Source organism: Neovison vison, chromosome 6, assembly GCF_020171115.1.
Source record: "Neovison vison isolate M4711 chromosome 6, ASM_NN_V1, whole genome shotgun sequence".
Classification (NCBI taxonomy): Eukaryota; Metazoa; Chordata; class Mammalia; order Carnivora; family Mustelidae; genus Neogale; species Neogale vison.
Window position 1 is genome coordinate 61,697,903 of NC_058096.1, and position 19,820 is coordinate 61,717,722.

The 19,820-nt window shown below is 34.5% G+C and overlaps 1 protein-coding gene across 5 annotated transcripts in view; it reads right to left on the bottom strand.

Annotated features, from left to right (window-relative positions):
• ZBTB20 (zinc finger and BTB domain containing 20) overlaps window positions 1-19,820 on the bottom strand; it is a 782,602-nt gene that overhangs the window by 733,267 nt on the left and 29,515 nt on the right. Inside the window, exon 1 of one of the 5 annotated variants that reach the window (XM_044251421.1) lies at window positions 6,904-7,135. The exons of the other annotated variants lie outside the window; for them this stretch is intronic. The gene's annotated coding sequence lies outside the window, so the exon portion shown is untranslated. Of the gene's footprint in view, window positions 1-6,903; window positions 7,136-19,820 lie in introns of those variants that run through there. 5 annotated transcript variants of the gene reach the window in all.

A 19,820-nucleotide genomic window follows, 5' to 3' on the forward strand; every position in this document is an offset into this window, starting at 1 on the left:
AAATCTTCCATCATCACCAACCTAAAATTCTCTCCAGATGTTTATGACTTATAGGTAGAAAATGCAAACAGAATTACCTACATACAGTTATTTAAAATAAAATCATCTATTCTTACAGATAAAAGAAAATCTAAAAAGGAGCTTTTCTCTTCATTTTATAAGCAAGGAATTTGAGGGACAGAGAGATTATGATTTATTCAAAGTCACTATAGACAGGACTAGAAACCAGGCCTCCAGATTTAACCACTTTACATCCTTTTTGGCATTAATTAATGCCTCCTGTTCTCCAAGGCAGTGCTGGTTTTTTGTTGTTGTTTTTGTTTTTGTTTTTACATGCTAGGAAAATAACTAGTTTCTAAAACTTTTATTCACATAGTTTCATGCTAAGTTGATAGGATTGAAGCTATTGTATATAAGTCCTAACACACCTTCATGGATATATTCTGAACCTGTTTTAAGAACACGCTTTCTTTTTTTTTTTTAAACTAACAAATTATTCACATTCATTCAATATTTATTTATTTGTTTGTTTGCTTGTTTATTTTACATTCATTCAACATTTAGAAAGCAAAGTAGCAAGTAGCAGGGAATAGAGTAGAAGGTGCTGGTCCAACCCACTACATAGAAATGGTTTCAGAAAGCCATTTTGTAAAAAGAAACCTAAATCCATTCAGCCTGACAGGAAGTTTAGAGTTGTTTTTTGTTCTGTTTTATATAAAAAGTATTTGACTTCATTTTATTTTAAGAGAAGAAACACACACACAAATTTACACAGTCGATCACTTCATCCATTTTAATTAAACTCATGGTGCTGTTTTGCCGCATGCCTTGGGAATTCTTTGTTGGGAAGGCTTCTTATCAAAACAAATGAAATCTGTCCACCAACTATGAAAATCTGCTCATAACTCCAAACCTAAGGCCTCAAAGGCAAAAGGTATGAAGAAATCCTGGCAGAGAACATGGTAGTTTTAATGTGAGATGTTATGACTTCCTCTTCTATAATCTTTTGGTGGCACCTTTGGAATTTAGCAGACCTATTGTCAAGAGATGTATGTAGAAGGTAGTTTGTGTTTTGTTGGATAGGTCAGATGGCTTCTACTGAGGTTGGGAAGAAAGTCTTTTTCTTTCATTATAAATTTAGAAACTTCAAAAGCACCTACCCCTCCACCCGCAGCTTCACTTTTATTCTTGTCTCCATGTGCTTCTCAGTAATGTCTATTCTTCTCCTCTCTCCAGATGAGGTGAAGCAATAATACCACGGTTGATTCAAGGAACTAGATAAAGAAAGAACTATTCCAGCTCTTTTGACCCAACCTAAAGTGCAGGTGATAGGTGCATTTGACCATGAAGATGGAGACATTCGTAAGTATGTGAAAACCCAAAGTACTTGGCCAAAAGTCACTGTAGTGTGTTCAGTATTTAAAAACAAAATAAAACAAAAAACCCAACAGTATAAAGCTACCCTGGCAACTATATTTGCTTAATTCCTATTTAAACATAAGAAGATAACTTTTTCATTGTTTAAATGGTCTGGTGTCCGAATAAGGTGTTTTTGTTTGTTTGCAAGAGTAGCCATACAGTTTTCATATACATACATACATCTACCAGAAAAATTACATAGCCTAGAACACTCATAGTTTCTTGCCAGTAGGTTTTTTCTAAGTTTTAATTTGGTACCTGAGCAAACTGACAACATTGCTTTAATTTTCTCCCAGATGCATTTCATTTACTGGAAAGAAGCTCATACTATAAAAGGAATTTGCCAACAACAAATCACAATTTGATTACAACAGTAATTCAGAGAACATTTCTGAAAGGAAAGGTAAAAATAGCAGATATCCAGTCTCATTTAGTAAAAAACTAAAGGTTTTTAACCATTAGATAGAATTAAAATTTAAATAATTTAAATTCAACCTGGTTTTTAAAAAAGTTTAGATTAAGAATTTTTTATGAACAAAACAATACCATTATGTATAAAATTCATAATTATTACCATTTTTAGTTTCAATTTCCCAGAAATCTATTTAATTTCCAATAACTCCAAATTCCATTAAGTAGTTTTATATGTACTGAATGCAAATCTTTACATTATTTTCTTAATAGTGAAAGTTTTCAAGTAAATTCTTAATATTTTAAATGTATAATATATGATATGTACATTAAATTCATTATACTTGAGACACAGACGTAAATGCTAAATTATTTCTGATATCAAGGAAGTAAATACATTATGCTTGTGATCATGATGATCACCCTTTCCATCAGTTTCAAAGATAAGACTGAATATTCAGAAATTAATAATAATATCCTCAGTTTCCATCTAGTCACTGGGTGGGCCAATGAATTCAGCCCTTGCTCCTTGTCCCAGTATTTTTACTTGGAAGTCAGTAGTTAACTTTCCCTAAGTTAGAGTAGGTGTAAAAGCATTGCATTGGTTAACTGAACTGCAAAACATCCCTGGCTTGAGTTTCACTTGAGTATCGAAAGACTCCATAAAGGCAAGTACCATGTCCTCAAGCTGATTACTTTCAAGAGAACTGTAGAATCACCAAAGGCTTGATCCTAGAGTGGAGGAGAGGTTATGAAGAGTTGAGCATGATTTGCACACCACTTAATTATTATTACAGTTGAACAGCTAGAGTGGCAGAAAAGCCCTTTTTACTTATGGGCTCCGGAATGTTGTTCCCAACATCTGTTACAGTGGTTACTACATACATGAGAGTAATGATAGTAGCATTATTTCTTCTCACAGCCTCAAAAGCTTGCCTATGTAGAAATCAGAAGTAAAGAACTCAAAGAATATAATTTTTATACATTAAATGTAATTGGCATCAATGTTGTTTAATGATTAAATGTATAATACTTATATTATAAGAATATCTATAAATTTAGGCATTCTCTAGAATTTCTAGATATAGATATTGCCCTTGGGTATTTGGTGAAAATTAAAAGGATTTTACTAGCTATTTGACATGACTATAATCCCTGGGGATTCTGCAAAATGCTAGAAATTAATTAAGTATTGGAAATGTACAAAATATAAGTTTGAAAGGAATATTTTAAGTTTCAAGTTTGCCAAATACCTAGGAATCCTATATGGGATTTGAAAGTTTACAGCAAAGAATCAAATGGCCAGTGATGAATCCTAAATCATTGTAAATAATACCTAATGATTGTACAAGGTAACTAAAATGGCTTATACAATACGAAAAAAAAAAAAACCATTTAAAAGAGTTGATTTCTAGTTTAATGATAACTCTTATATGTATGTACTGGCTCAACTGATAGTATTTATTGTCCTATTCCTATTATAAGTGATATCTGATTTCTCTAATTTGCTTGCAATAGTTACACAGCCATAGAAACCAAAAAAAATTAGATTTTTCTTTTCAGCTCTATGCAACTCTTCTTGCTAGTAAGATTCTCACTGGTTAAGGAACTTGGGATGGACATACAGTTTTACTTCTTTTGTACAAGTTCAGTATATTTTCCCAAAAAATGTAGTTTGTTAAAACATATTTCTAAAGTGGCCTCCAATGCAAGTCAGCTTTAATATCCATTATCAACTTTTAGACCTAAAGAGCCCAGCCTTAAGATTGAAGAAGAGTGGAACTAGCAGCATTCAAAGACTGTCAACATCAGTCCTTCCTTTGCCAGAAAAGAATCACTACTTAGTAACATTAGCAATATGCTACTTCCACACACCTTGCCAGGCCTTGGAACAACACATTTGCTCAGGGTCTGAACTTGGTTTCCTACGTGGCAGCATGGCCAACCACTAACTCAGGCTTGGGCAAGGCCATAAACACATCCACTGATAATTTCTATATTTACAGAAAGCCAGGACATTTGTAGATAATCACACAATTGGATATTTATGAAGTGCCAGCTTTTATGAATATAGGAATTTGTTAATTAGCACAAGGACTAATCATTAAAATTCAAAAATAGATAAATAAACAGGAATGCCATTTATTTGTTCACATTTCAGGGGAAAGTATGCAGCTGTGATCCTTTTGATGAATGTAGGCTTCTGGAGAAAAATGTGAAGAAGAAAAGTATCTGTAAGTTTTGAAATCTTAATGAGTAAAATCCAGGAAATTACCATATAGTCTTTATATTAAAAATAATCATAGTAATTCTTCCCGTAACATTAAAAAAAAAAGTTTAAAACGGCATATGCTTAGCATATGAATTATACTGTCTTACTAGTCCACTGTTTTGGTCCTTTTCAAGAAGCCAAAGTTGATTTTTACCGGAGAGAAGTTAAAAAGCACACACACGTCACTCAGTACCAAATTGTTTTAGCTACAGGGCATGGCAAAGCATGAAATAACTGCTTTAGAGCACTTCCTCATGTGGGTGTGTTAGATAACTGTCCGCTCTGATATTAAAATGAAACCCACTGTGACCTGACCAAGACTTTGGGGCTCTCAATAGAATTCATGTGCTGATAGGAAAGGTCTACCATAACCAGTAAGCCTAATTAATGACTTTTCTGGCTTTTCTATAGCCCTCCTGTGACACGAGCCTTCAGGTTTTCAAAGCCCTAGATAGCAGAGTACACTAGTTTTAAGTTTACTTATGCACATTTTACAATGTCCTGCAATATTTGGATTGTGACAGCCCCTCCCAAAAAAGGCCAAGATGACTTTTCATACTAAAAATATTTTAAATCTACCGAAGGCTAAGAATTATAATGCAAAAGAAAACACATACACATTCTAAAAATGAAGCCAACCATAAATATGACTAAATTTTTACTTTCTTTTATTCCTTCTAGAAGGTTAAAAGAAATTTTCATCTTCTCCTAAAAGCCTCTCCATTTTTTGTTTCTCATTAACATAAATATGCTTAACATTAAATTTTTAAATGTTCCATCTGCAAAGAATCTGATTTCTTTACCCATACACGTGTGAGAATATATACATGCATTCACATATATGCACACAGATATCCCCACACGTACATGTACACAGAAAAAGAGAATTGTTGATCAAGAGATAATGAAAGATTCTTTCGAAAACAAGGTAGAATTTTAGATAGTCCTTACAATGTTATTATAGAAAATGACAGGTGCATGAGACATGCACACTTTTGACATGTTAGTTTTAAAACAAATTCTTGGGTCAAGAGTTTAAAATGGAGAAAATCACACTTGAAACACCATATACTGTGTACCTACATTAACACACGGTTTCAATAGACTCCCCCAAAAGTTTCCCTTTAGATCTTTGAGGGAAAAAAATTCTCTGACAGGACCTGAGTGTACTTAGTATTTGTTCTATTCTTGGTCAAAGCTGTTCTTTCCAGCTTAAAAGACACTTTAGGCAATAGAAGCAAATTAAAAGTCTCCAAATAAATTTTTAAAAAGAAAGGGGAAAAAAAAGACTTTTAGCAGCAAAAGTTCACCACCCTCTTGGAATAATGGATTTTTAATAAACATTTTACTAGGTCTGAACCTTGAGAATATGTTTGGGAATCTGCTCTAGCGTCCCAGGTGGCTTAAGAATATTGCTTTATGGACTTCTTTGTGTTGTCAGAAAGGCCTAATGGAATTAAAAAAAAAAAAAAAAGTCCGCCACTTCTATTAAATAAATAATTTATTATGAAAAAGGTGATTGTTATTATCAAAGATCTGTATAGATCAACATCCATTTTTTATCATTCTTCCTGTATATGCTCAAAACATCTGCGTATCTTACTATCTGACTTAATTTTTATCAAATGAATGGCACTTTTACTTTCGGACAAATCCGAATAAAACTCCATTAAGAGTCCATTTCAAATGAACCCTTTTACTCCTTTGAATTTTGAAGAACACTGTTCTGGGAAAACTGTTCAACAATGTCAGCTAGTTGTCAAATGCAACTTTTCCCACCATAAAAAAGAAAAAAAATAATAAAGGAAAAACAAAGCACCTTAGAACTATGTTTGAAATAACAAATGCATTATTTATAGTCCCCGAAATGTTAAATGAATACTTGCAGTTGTTGCATAAGATGGCCTGATACACTTCATAGCTTCCACTTCATAAAAAGATGGCCAGCCCCCACTTCTCCCTCCCCAAGCATAAATAAACAGTAACATACTAAAAGGAAACTGTCCTAGGATAAAAACTGTTTGTTAAGAAAGTTTGCATTCTTACTAATCCCAGTGATACCCCTATAAATGCGAAAGTCCATCTGCAAAATAAAAGTTACAAAACAGAGTACCTTGTTCCTCTCAAAATAAACCCCCCAGATGTAATACAGAAGAGTGTGTGATGATAAAAATAATTACTAGATTCTTAACCACCCTGTGACGACCCCTCACCTTATAGCCAATGCTATTAAATAAATATGCTGGCAAAAAGTATTCAATCTGCTTCAAGGATTTAAACTGTAAATATGGACTTTAAACTTCATGTAAAACAAAGAACAAGAGTCTCACTTTAGTAATACCCGCACTGGCACTGCAGCTAAAACTCATTGGCACATAACTAACAAAACCCAGTTAGCAATAAATAAGGACAACATGATATATAGACAGACAGATGGAATTGCATAAACAGACAAGAAAAGCAAAGAGACTAACAAACATACGGAGGGGTCTGCTATAGAAGAGTGAAAGATACTGATTTATTTAGTACTTTAGTGAGAAAAATAGGTTTGTTTGCAATTATTTTTAAAGTAATTAAACTGAATCACAAGGGCACACCCTTAAATAAGTAAGAAGAAAATTAGTAGAGGGTAGGCCTCCTATAAATGTTCCAAATTTTAAGCTAGCAACAGCTCTGTCAAACTTAAATCTGGAAATTAAAATTCAAGGAAGAAAGAATAAAAGCACTGGGGGCTAAAGGAGATGATAGGTAAAGGGGGGATTGAGGAAGCAGGATTTTTTTATGAAAGTTGTCTGCCCTACCTTCTTCCCCAGCGCTGAGTTTCTCTTCTCATAATCGGTGTCTCCCTGGAAGTACAGTGTGAGTGGTAATGACTGCCTGCCTCCCTAATGAGTCCATTTTCCTGCTCTTGATGTTGTGTATATACACACACTGCAACCTACCTTACAAACCACAGAGACGGGAAGAGAGAGAGAGAGCAAGAGAGAGGGAGGGAGGGGGGGCAAAGAGGGAGAGAGAGAGACAGAGACAGAGCAAGCGAGTGAGAGGGAGAGAGAGAGAAGAGGAGAGAGAAAGAAAAACAGAAAGAAACAGAGAGAGAAAGGCACAGACAAAGCCCTCCTACCAGACAGCAGACAGCCTTCTTTCCCCTATCCAGCAAAATGCAACTCGTCTAATGCAGCAACAGGTTCAGTATTGCCAGACTAACAGAGTGAAAAAGGTATATTCTCTATATCATTACTGCTTGCAAATAAACAGTTTAAGAGCAGCTGGCTCCACCTTCTTTATTTATGCTCCATTATGAGGAATGTATTGTTTCAGTTCTGGCACACAGTACATGTAATTATCATAAATACATTTTTGCATATTAGCAGGAAATAGTGAAATGCATAGCTTATTTGTGCAATCTTTTAATTCTTTTTTTTTAATGTGAGAGACTGTCAACAAATCTGCTCTGACAAAAGCCTAGTAATGATTTTAAAGTCAGAGGCAGTCTTAAAGGAGGCTCTGAAAGAAAGACTCCATACAATAGGAAAACTGATCTCAGACAAAACTGATAACTGCAAAGAAGAAATCATTGCTCAGTAAATAAATCAAAACCATATGCAAAATTGCAGACAAAAACATAATCAAGTTTAATTAAGTAACTAATAGACTAGTACTCTAGAAGAGACAGATTGGTTTCTTATTTGAAGCATCTATCTGTACAAATATCACAATGCAGTGTACTCTGTGTGAACAGGTGCAATGCATATAGTAGATAATGTTACAACAACAAAAATAAATCCCATAAGGAGCTTCTATCATAAGCAGGACAAGATTTCAGAGAATATGGGTCTGAAACCATAGCAGAAACCCCTTGTTCTTTTATTAGGAGGGGAAAATAAAATTAATGCTTCTAAATAAATCTTCCTTAAAAGGAAAAACAAAACAAAACTGTTTTTCTTTGTCTGATACCTCTAAGCATTTTTTTCATTTGCTAGAAGCAAAATAATGCTGGTATTACACTCTCCACCACATCATAAGATCCCTACCCGCTTTCCCCACTCCCAGGTGCCTTTCTCTCCCCTAAGTGATATATTTTCAGCTATGGAATTACAAACAACAGAAAACAGAACAAGTTACAAGCTCTTCTTGTCCCCCAATTTTTTAAAACTAGACTCTGCTTGTCTACCTAGACAACCACCTTCCTTAAAATATTTCTGTACAGTTTGGCTGTTTGTCATTTAGGTGGGACTTAGGAACATCACAATAGGGGTTAAATAGTCTAAAGAAAATTTACATAAAAATGAAAACCTGAATGCATCTGACCCATTCAAACCCGGAACCTGGGCACCAATAATTAATTGTATATTAAGTATATTAATTTTAAAATCACCTTTTTTATATGGTTTAGTGTGTTACCATACTTCAAACATTAGAATGTGCTCCTTTGCATAAACAAAACTACTGTATTATATAAGCATAAATTCCTTCCCTTAAAAACCAGTTTTTAGTTAATAAAATATAACTTAACTACTTCAATATATAACTTACAGACCAACTGTATTTTCACCTGATTCACAAAAATATTTTAGAAAATCAGTTACATCTTGGGTCATGCTCAGAAAAGAGATCAGTTTCGTTTTAGCTGTTTTAAGAGTAGACAACCTATAGCATAGAAATTAGAAGATGATGTCTAACCACACATTGCATAAACTGTCCTGGGAAAATTCCAGTAGGAAATGAAGAGTCCAGCCCTCTACTCTCAGTATAAACCACTAATTCCAATTCTCAGGTGCTGCAATAGTGCTTTACCCCCTCTCAAGGGTGGTTAGCTTAATAAAGAGGGGACATACACAGGGCGTAATAAAAGAAAAGGGATATGTTTTTGGTCACATGTCTTAAGAAAAATCTTTCTAAAATCCACTCAGTGTGCCTGAGGTACCAGCATGCATCTCACCCCTTACTGCTCAGCCTGGCATGTTCTGTTTTTCTACTATTGCCCTATTGTTTCTCTAAAGCTTTATTCAAATGTTTGAAGAAAAATGTCACTTAAAAAAGCACACAAGCCTCACAGTTTGACAGACTGATTCAAATTAGATATTACTATGTCCTGATTTTTAAAATAAGGTTCTAGGTATTTTTGTTTTGTTTCATTTTGTTTTAACGCAAGGAGAATAAGAAGACATTATTTGAGTTCCACCAGCAGGAGTCAAAGGAATGTAAAGGACCATGAAAGCTATTCACCTTTTCAAAGAATAACTAGCTAGCTGAATTTTAAAAAGAAAAACAAATATTTTGGCTTAGTGAAAATGTACAACACCTCAATGCTTTTTCTGTATCTGCACACTTTACTAGATGCCAAGCACAGTAAGTGGCACATTCTTGGTACTTTCTGGAGTTCAGGATACACTCTTCTTGCTGGGACAGGAGACCCATGTATTGAAACAATAATACTGACTATCACAAACAATAATCCTAATGGACTTTCAGACTCTGGTAGTTATAGTTGTTAAATTAAGTGGTTTTGTATGTTGATATGCCATGGGGCAATTTCATCCGGTGGAAAGATCCTAGTGGGAGCGGAAGACTGGTTTTAGTTTCAGGATTGCCAAAGTAGTTTGTATAGCCTGTGCAAGCCATGTAACCATCCTCAGTATCCATTTCTTCATATAAAAAAATAATAAAGTTAAGTTTAAAAGGAAAGAACTGAAGTAGATAACATAATAATTATGAGGATGACAGCTAATGCTTAGGTGCTTACTATTTGCCAGGTCCTCTTCAAAGTACTTTTCATTTATTAACTCATTAAATCCTAGTGAACCTATGAGGTAGAGATTATTTTTAGTGGCACTTTCAAGTAAAGAAACAGAGAGGTTAAGTGATTTGCCTAAGGTCACACAGCATTGCTGGAACAGGATTTGAACCCAGCCTGTCTGGCTTACAGATCATGTGCTTACTCCCTGCACTCTATTCTCTCCCAGTACCTAATGACAGCTAAGTCCCATCTATCCATAAGATTCTGTGCTTATTAGTCAAACCCAACACACCCTGACGACTTCTCATACCTCGCTTACTAATACAATATAGTGCAAATTTGCTCCTCTAATTTACATTTTTCTCGATACATTTGGTTTAAGAGTCTAGAAACTCTATTTAAAAGTTCACATATGCCATTCAATCACCTCTGTTTCCAAATTTCCATAAATATGTGCTTCCATTAAGTTGAACTGAAAAACAGCTATCTAATACTAATGCAAATAATGGTTTAAAGAACTAAACAAATAATAAATAAAATAAAATAAAAAAATATCCTGTTTCCCAATAGCCTGAAAAAAAGCATGGAAAAAGCAAGGATTCAATTATAAATGACTTATAAGAGATACTGAATAATACCATCATTTGATTTTGTATACTTGGTTTTAACTTTGAATTATTTAGAGATATATTCTGAACATTTGATACTAATGACTCATTCTGCAAGAAAGATTTTGCCCTTCTCTAATCTCTGTGCATTAACTAAACATGGATTATGTGCCCATTATGTGCCATTCACAATACTTGGGGGTGAAAAATGAGGATAAAACGTATGATTTAGTTTCTGTTTTTGAAGACTCCAGAGGCTGGTGGGAGACAGGCATGTCAACAATACTAATATAAGGAAATAATCTTGCCACTCCATATTGTGATGTGCCATGTAATGCAGTGCCTTAAACTTTGTGCTTCTCCCTTAGAAAGCTAAAAATGAAATCTGGCAAAATAAATATAAATACCTAAATTCAATATGTGGCTTATGAAAGATGTGTGTGTGCATGAGCACATGGTGCAGGGGATGTCCTGAGGTCAGACTGGAGACAAATGTGTAACAGGGGGAGGTACTGAAGCTAGATTAGAGACAACTATGGAGCAGGGGGAACTACTATGGTTAGACTGGAGACAAACCGTTTTTTCTATAGCAGGGGGTTTATAGATGCATGGAGTACACTTTATCCATTGCCCCCAAGGTGCCTACTAAAGTGTCTTCTACAAATACACTGTACATGAAATTCTTAAATGATTGTGGGGATCAGTAATAGCTATTAACCTGGAGCATAAAATGCCATTAATTTTAAAGTTATGAAGTACTTTGGCAAATGAATACTTCCAAAAGTACATGAAGGGTAAAAAAAATTTTTTTTCATTTGGAAAGAAAAAACGTCAACCAATTTCAAAAGCATTTACCACTATCCCATATAGACTTTGGCCAAGTCCTTTTCAGGCATCATTAATGTTTTTACATCACATAAGGCTAAACAGGAAAAAAATGTTGAAATACTTTAAGACTGTTCATAAGAACATTCCCAAAAGAAAAAGAGGAAATATTAAAAAAAAAAAAAAAAAGTCATGCTGCAATGAAGGACAGAACAGGAGTTTTAGCCCCAGTACATGGGTAGAAAAGCAAAGACTGGGGTTAATGGGTCAAAATGAGTAAGTGTTATACTAAGGACAGACTTTGTCATTGAGACCACCATCATAAAGTCAATTCTATGTGGCATAATTAGATAGTAATCCTTAATTTGGGTCATCTGATTTAAAACTGTATCCCATTAGTCCCAAGAAAAACTAGTAGAGATTATAGATAAATCATAGCTTACCAATAGTAGGTCAGTAGTATGATCTTTACATGGGAAGATGTGCATTTCAATTCTAGTCAACAAATATTTAAGTTTTAAAAAGCAACAACAAAAACAAAAACATTACATGACAACTACATCACTGGGAGTACCTTTATTATGCCCCTTGCAGTACTATCTATAGTCATCTGTCCTTTAATATGTCTCCCATTGCCACTGGACTGAGGGAACTACCAAAACAGGGGCTCTACTTACTAAGCTAGGCCAGCCTACTATCTGGAAGAATACCTGAAACATAGTTAAAGCTTAATAGAGTTTTCTTAAATGAAAGAATAAAGGAATGAAAGGAATGAATGAAAAAATGAAAAAAAAAAACAAAGCAATAATAATACATGGAATTTGCAAACCTTAATTAATGAAAAACTTTAATAAATTTGAGTTCTAAGAGTAAAAAAACTTCTAAATAGCATTTAAAATGTTTTAAATTACATATAAAGTATTTCTTACTTAAAGATGTTGTGAAAAACAAAAATGGTTATAAAAGAGCAAAAAGTAATACTCTCCATAACTTTTCTCTATATATGAAAATTTTCATAATAAAATGTTGGGGGGGAAAAGGTATTGCCCTATAGCCAGAAGAATTTTAATTCGCATTATCTCTGAGAAGAAAATTCAGCTTGTCTTCACATTTCATATATCCATTATTTCTTTCACTTCTGTTGCTAAGGTGTTCAAATATAAGTTGGAAGTTGGCCCTAAAATTCCTTATAGGAGAGGAACACTCCCCTTTGATAAAAAATACCTTGGTAACCAGGTTAGGTGCAGAAAGTGGGACTGAACAGTTCTTGTGGGATCAAAGTGTGCTGCATAAGAAATTAGTAACAATTTGAAGGTAGGGGTGCATAGACATGAGAAAGGAAGAGGGAGGAAGGAGAACGACAAGGAAGAAAAGTGGGCGGGCGCCTGGGTGGCTCAGTGGGTTAAGCCGCTGCCTTCGGCTCAGGTCATGATCTCAGGGTCCTGGATGAGTCCCGCATCGGGCTCTCTGCTCAGCAAGGAGCCGGCTTCCTCCTCTCTCTCTCTCCGCCTGCCTCTCTGCCTATTTGTGATCTCTCTCTGTCAAATAAATAAATAAAATCTTTAATAAATAAATAAATAAATAAATAAATAAATAAATAAATAAGAAAGACACGTGGACACTGAGAAATTCACAATGTCAAGGTGGCCAAAAGATTTTTTTTAAGAGAGTGATGCCTAATATTAACTTCTAAGACATTTACATTTTTGCAATGCAAATCTTCTTCTCTTCAAACTTTCTGGAAAGCTTGATATATTGTATGGCTTTGTTTAGCAGTGTAATGAGGAGTACAGGGATGGAAAATGAAGGTATGACATAAATTCACCCATACACAGAAGCTTCTTAAGGGAGAGACAGGGGTTCCAAGGAGTGACCAGTGACACTGTGAATAGTAGCTAATACATGGTGAGTGATGAATAGCAAAAAGTCAAAAGGATCTTTAACACAGAATGATTCAGATACAGATATGAGTCAGTCAGCTTTTTCCACAAATATATAAGAGTAATATGGTCATATAGGAAAAGAAGCATATACATTAATGTCTGAATTACAATTTTGTTGTAATTTCATTATTGTTACTACCTCCATAAACTGATCTTAAATGCTATGAGTATCTTCAGAAACATAGGGGAAGAGAGTACTTTCAAGACACAATAAATTCTGAATTAAAGGATTAAAAAACATAAAAATGTCATTTGTAGTATCTCCTTAGCTCTAGAAAAATGTATCAGACATGTATACTAGAACTCTTCCAGTTCCCTGCTCAATTCTCTCTCCTAAACAATCTAGGACAGTGCTGGCAACTGTCTTTAAAGTTTCAACACTTACATAATAATTTATTCATATGTACAGGTTATATTCAATACCCAAAGAAAAAGAAACATAAACTACAGAGTGTATTCTATAGTAAAAATAAAAGTCACACAGAAGATATATAAAGGAGGCATCTTAATTGCTATGGCTGTTATTTTCCAGGTGAGATCCCCAATGTCCTGGTGGGTGATTCTACATGTGAAACCCAGTCTCCATATTCTTTCTATCTACAAAGCTGCTACTATTTGTAAAGATTCATTCTTAAAAAGTTACCACTATTACATGTGTCAAGAACTGTGCTTAGTGCTACATAAACTATGTCATTTAACCCTTCCAACAGCCTTGTAAGAAAGGCAATATTAATATTTTCATTTACAGATGAGAATACTGAGGCCCAAAGACTTGTAGCTAATAGGGTGGCACAAGTCAGGCCTAAAATCAATCCAGATGGAATTAGTGAGGGATAAAGAGAGGGGCTTGACAAAATCACTCTAAAAAAATTTCTAGAATAATAAACTGGTGAGATTAGGAAGAAATTTTGAAAAAAGATTAATGATGAGACACAGGTTGAGAGCATATGGATTCCCTAGATAATTTCAATATGTATTTCACATATATTTAAGAAAAATCATATTAATTGTCTCAAAGTAAAATTTAAAGAAAAGATAACAAAGAAAAACAGCATATAAGCAACATTGTAAAGTGATGAAAGAAACATACCATGAACCAGTTTGATTAAAGGGTTGGAAACATTAATAACAATCTGTCCAGGAATATTGAAGCCAGTTATTAATAACAGAGTCAGCATGATAACAGCCTGCTAACTCCTGTGAGGCAACAGGCCATTGGGATGATTCAAAATGGGTAGAAACAGTATCTCTAATTTTTATTTAAGAAAGCTCATTTAGCCCAATAACTTACAGGTTTAAACCACAAACTTTCAGACATATAAGGACATATCAAACTCCTGGAAAAGAACCTACATAAAATATCAGTCTTTCATTTCTATTAAGAATATAGAAAAGAAAAGAACAAATACAGAAATATCTCATTATTCAGAGTATATAGATATACAGATAGATCACAATGTATAATGTTGTACAGGATTCTTATGAAATAGAAATTTTGAAATTAATTAAATTAAATTTTGTTTTAATAATTATATCAGGTACTTCAAAATTATCAAATTATCAAAAAATCCTATTTCATGTTGAAAATCCATAAATTTAGACTTATCTCTCAATTAAATAAGCTGTCCTACTCTGTTTCAAACTGACGACATTATGCTACTTAAAATGTAATAATGGGACCTTTTGCAACACAAGTAATACTCCCAACATCTGTTAAACCTATGTAGAATATGAACATAAAAGAAGTGTCTCACCAGTTAAGGAAACAGTTTTATTAGTAATCAATAAGGGAAGAACATTGCCCATAATTAAACTGTATTAATTATGAAAAGGGCTATGAAAGAAATGAATCATCATTATGGAGTTCATTTTAGAAATTTAATGGTCTGGGACTCCAATACACACTTCTTATGATGTCATATCTAGAAATCTGCAATTGAAATAACTGAAAACCACTCTAAGCTAATATTTTAATAAAATTCATGTGGTTTTGCCTAAAACAATTAAATTTCACCTAAACTCTGTCTACCAATAAATTCATTAATGTGTGACATTAAATAATCTATGCTTTAGCATTTAATCAGATAATAAAATATATTTTCAAATAAAACAATAGATATAACAAAATATAGATATTATAAATGAAACAAATTCTGAAGTTTTCCAGGTGCTACATTTTCATTATTACTATTATTTGAAAAGTTAAATTAATAAATATATAGAAATAATAAATCAGAGCAGATTTTACGAAGTTGTGGGTGATACACAAAATATTCATAACTGATAAAGCATGGGCATAGACCAATAAGAAATGTTACTGTGACTAATCAAAACAGATACTGGCTGTAAATAAATGATACAGTACCAGTATTTCCTTCCTGAGTAACAACCCTAGTCTTAGGTAACAAACCAGAATCCATCTTCTAAAACAAGTTAATAAAATTTGAAGACGTAGTTTTACTACTGCTATACTCTAGAGCAATGGATTCTCCAATTTTTAAAAATTCTATATCCCATCATTAAAAATATTTTTGAAGTCTACAAAGATCACTTATCTGTTGGTTCTCAACTCCATTCCCACCCTTTCCATACTCTGCTGTCATGGAACCCGCAAACCACATGTCCCATATTGCTTTGCCAGAATGAGAAGCACTGGCTAAAGATCAGAGACCCTTTTTTTTCCCTCCTTCTGCTTTTGGCACTAGCAATCTCGGCAATGGTGCTTCCGTAGCCCTGCAGCTCAGAGCTCTTGGGATGTAGCTCTTGAGACTGCTGATGGCAGCAATGGTACTACAGTTGCAGAAGAGCAGCAAAGCTCTAACAGCCCCCAGCAAGGACAACAGCATCGGTGGAACTGTGGGCTGCTGGGCTCTTTTGCCATGGCGGTAGGAGTGCAGGTGCCTACCTTCCTGCAAAGCGGTGGCAAGGGTGATTCCAACAGTACATCAGCGGTGTTCCAGCTGCCTCAAGAGCACCGTGGGTACTGGTGTTGGGTAACAAAACTTGCCCTTTCTTTCCACAGATCTTCGTTGCTAAGTATCACTTAAGTGTCACCTTCTTTCCCTCCCACCCAATTTTCCAAAACATTTATAACCAATTCTTTGGGTTAAAGTCCCTCTGTTTTGAGTCACTTCTGTTTTGCTGACTCAACACTGGTTAATGTTAAGTCTATACCTCAATATATATAATTATTTACAAGCCATAAACTTAGACTACCATGTTACATACATTACAGAACATATGAATAGCCTCTTAAAAGGATGAGAAAAGAAGAAATGCTATTTTTAAATGTTTTAATTTTGTTGTATTTAGTAGCAATTTTAAAACACTTTTGCCCTCACTAAAAAATAAAATTTTAGACAGACTAATTTGGTTAAATATTTACCGCTCTTTATACCTTGCCTTGGTTTTACACTTTGTGAAAGAGTCATTTGAAAATCTGGTACTACATTCAGGTTATTGTGATACCTGCTGTAATGGCTGTCACAATGGGAGAAAAGCCTCACAATACATAGCTCCAAATGGAAGAAGAACATCATTGGCTGTGCTTATTAAATCACAATACTCAATTTGCAATCCCCAACCACCAATTATGTAAAAAAATTTCTAGAGCTTTGTCTAGTAAATTTTCATCTTTCCAGATGTCAGTTGTTCTTATAAACTAAAAGGTATATGTCGTATTTTTAAAAATTTCTTAACAAAATAATGTTAACACCTATTTAAAGGTTTCATTTGAAAGATTTTGAAACAAGTTATAAAATTCTCTTCCAAGTTTTAAAAAGTATTCAAACTGTTTTTTTTCCAATTTATTTATTTTCAGAAAAACAGTATTCATTATTTTTTCACACACCCAGTGCTCCATGCAAGCCGTGCCCTCTATAATACCAACCACCTGGTACCCCAACCTCCCACCCCCCCGCCACTTCAAACCCCTCAGATTGTTTTTCAGAGTCCATAGTCTCTCATGGTTCACCTCCCCTTCCAATTTACCCAAAAGCACATACCCTCCTCAATGTCCATAACCTTACCCCCCTTCTCCCAACCCCCCTCCCCCTAGCAACCCACAGTTTGTTTCGTGAGATTAAGAGTCACTTATGGTTTGTCTCCCTCCCTATCCCATCTTGTTTCATGGATTCTTCTCCTACCCACTTAAGCCCCCATGTTGCATGTGGTGCTGCAACATGCAATATTCAGACTGTTTTTATCTAGTTTTTCAATTATGCAGAAATCAGAGTTTTACAATTACACTAGTTTGGACAACAAAATATCACATTATAATGAAAATAACTACAAATATTCATTCTCCCCATACCCTGGGTTCTTCAAAAAGCAGTTACCTTCTCACTCATTATTAGTACCACTACTTTTTTTTTAAAAAAGCGGTCAAGTATGCTTCTTTTTTACCAAAAACTTATGTTAGAGGGCATAGTATTATCAGCCACCCGTCTGACAAAAAAGGTCAGCAAAATTAGAACTCTTGCCATTCTGTAAAAGAAAAATGCATAACTGCCATAGATTTTATATTGCTTCTCAGTACTCTACCACTGAATAACCAGTGAAACTCCACTTTCTACAAAGCATTATAGAATCTCTACTAAAATTTTAAGAACCTTCCATATTTGATTCTGTGTTCTACTAGACTGTAAAGAGTTTGTTAAAGAGAATTTAACCACATCAGTGACATCCTACAGCACTTGTGTGTACTTTTGACTTTAACTGATTTGCTAAAATAGCTTGCTCATAAATGATGAGCAGGGGCGCCTGGGTGGCTCAGTGGGTTAAGCTTCTGCCTTTGGCTCAGGTCATGATCCCAGGGTCCTGGGATCGAGCCCCTCATTGGGCTCTCTGCTCAGCAGGGAGCCTGCTTCCCTCTCTCTCTCTGCCTGCTTCTCTGCCTACTTGTGATCTCTGTCAAATAAAAATAAAATCTTTAAAAAAAGAGCAATAAGTTCTAAAAATAAATAAATAAATGATGAGCAAATGAAATTCATATGTAGAAGTACCTCTGTAATCTTACCCAGAATTCTTTTCCATTCTACCCAAGCCAATCACTCCAGTCTCCCAAAACTATGTTAACACAGTTTTTTCAGAATGCATTACTTAGAGTATGTTGAGCCCTAACAGGTATTTCCCCCTGTTGAACCCTTTCAGCGATTCAGAAAAATGTAGTTCTTTGTATTAGTGAAATACACCCTAACAAATACCACTGGCTTAAATATTAGAAATAGCACTACTTTAATTAAGTTTCATTTCACTAAGTCTTGTAAAAAGACTTAGCTTTTAAAATCTATAGCACTGTTTTCTATGCATCTATTAACAGCATTTGCTGACAACTGTGATATAATTTGTTGCCCCTTATTTTTTACACATTACTTCAGCCACTTTGGTTCTAGGTAAATCATACACTATGGGTGAGGTTCATCCTTAATGACAGTGAATATAAATTCACATTCCAAATAGACTTCTTGATAGTTAATTTTGGCTGACTTATTGTCAAATACGATTAAGTCATCATTGTCTTTACTTTGTAATATTGCTGATAATATGTTCATATGCATTTTAGATACTCTTATTCAAATATGCTTGACTATAATTCTATCTTTATTCTATTTTTTCAGTCAGTTGTCTATTTTGTAAGAGTTAGTTTAGTTAAAACTGGATAGTTTAGGGATGTCTGGGTGGCTCAGTTGGTTGAGCGACTGACTTCGGCTCAGGTCATGATCCGGGAGTCCAAGGATTGAGTCTCCCATCTGGTTCCCTGCTCAGCAGGGGGTCTGCTTCTCCCTCTGACCCTCCTCCTCCCCCTCTTTCAAATAAATAAGCCTGCACTCTCTCTCAAATAAATAAATAAAATTTAAAAAAAAAGAAAGAATGTTAAATTTTTTAAAAACTGGATAGTTTAAACTGTGACTTCTCATAACAAGGCACAAATAAAATTCAGTTCCCTCAAATCTTAGAGCAAATCAACTCCCACTCTCCCTTCAGGATGCTTTGTATAACATACAATGCATGTGAATGATATTTTGAGATTGCCAACAACTTACATACTAAACATTAGTAAATTTTAACTAAACATTAGTAAACATTAGCCTTTATCTTGTTAAATAAAAAAAAATCCATGAAAGTTTTTATATCTTCTCAAACCTTAATATGTCCTCTTGCATATTTCCTAGGGTACATGCCTACTATATTTCAGACCACTGTTCTAGAGTATAGGCATTAGACTCAGATCTGAACAATACTTCCTGGCTATGTATCCTTAAGCAAGTTACTTATCCATGTCTTTGTATAGTTCATCTATAAAATGAGAATAAGAATTGCTATCTCATATAATTGCTTTGATGATTAGATTGATAAGAATAACAGATAGTATTTGTTGAGCACCTACAAAGTGGAAGGCATTATTCAAAGCCCACTGCATGCATTAATTCTTGAGTACAGTGTCTATACATAGTGAACACTTGATAAAAAATTAGTTTTCTGGGCGCCTGGGTGGCTCAGTGGGTTGAGCCGCTGCCTTCGGCTCGGGTCATGATCTCAGGATCCTGGGATCGAGTCCTGCATCGGGCTCTCTGCTCGGCGGGGAGCCTGCTTCCTCCTCT